This window comes from Heterodontus francisci, chromosome 25 (genome assembly GCF_036365525.1).
Source record: "Heterodontus francisci isolate sHetFra1 chromosome 25, sHetFra1.hap1, whole genome shotgun sequence".
Lineage (NCBI taxonomy): Eukaryota > Metazoa > Chordata > Chondrichthyes > Heterodontiformes > Heterodontidae > Heterodontus > Heterodontus francisci.
Window position 1 is genome coordinate 65,782,729 of NC_090395.1, and position 479 is coordinate 65,783,207.

Genomic DNA, 479 nt, shown 5'->3' on the forward strand with positions numbered 1-479 from the left:
GGTATGGCGGTTTCCTGTGACTGAAGTCCACTCAGTTTTTAAATTGTAGCTGCACAGTGAAAGGATCTGCATCACACTGCACTCGACAATTGTGAAAAAAGTTTGATGTATATGAGTTTTTTTATTATTCCAAAATTAATGAGTTAAAATGAATTTAATCTGTGTTGCTGCTGGCTGCGCATCTATAGCAAAGTGGTACAAGAGACGTGTGCTGGGCTGGCAAGCCAGAGGATCATATCTTAAAAGCCATTCTCTGCTAGCTTGACTGGTTTTTATAGTCGGATTTCACACTGATGCCTTTACATTGTCCCACCCTCCTCTGAGCTCCAATCCAGGGGCTGGCTGGCATTGGGCCCAGCGGTTACATTACTGGACTAAGCCTAGACTAATGAGCCAGCGACATGAGTTCAAATCCCACTGTGGCAGCTGGGAAATTTAAATTCACTTAATTAAATAAAATCTGGATTAGAGAGATACTA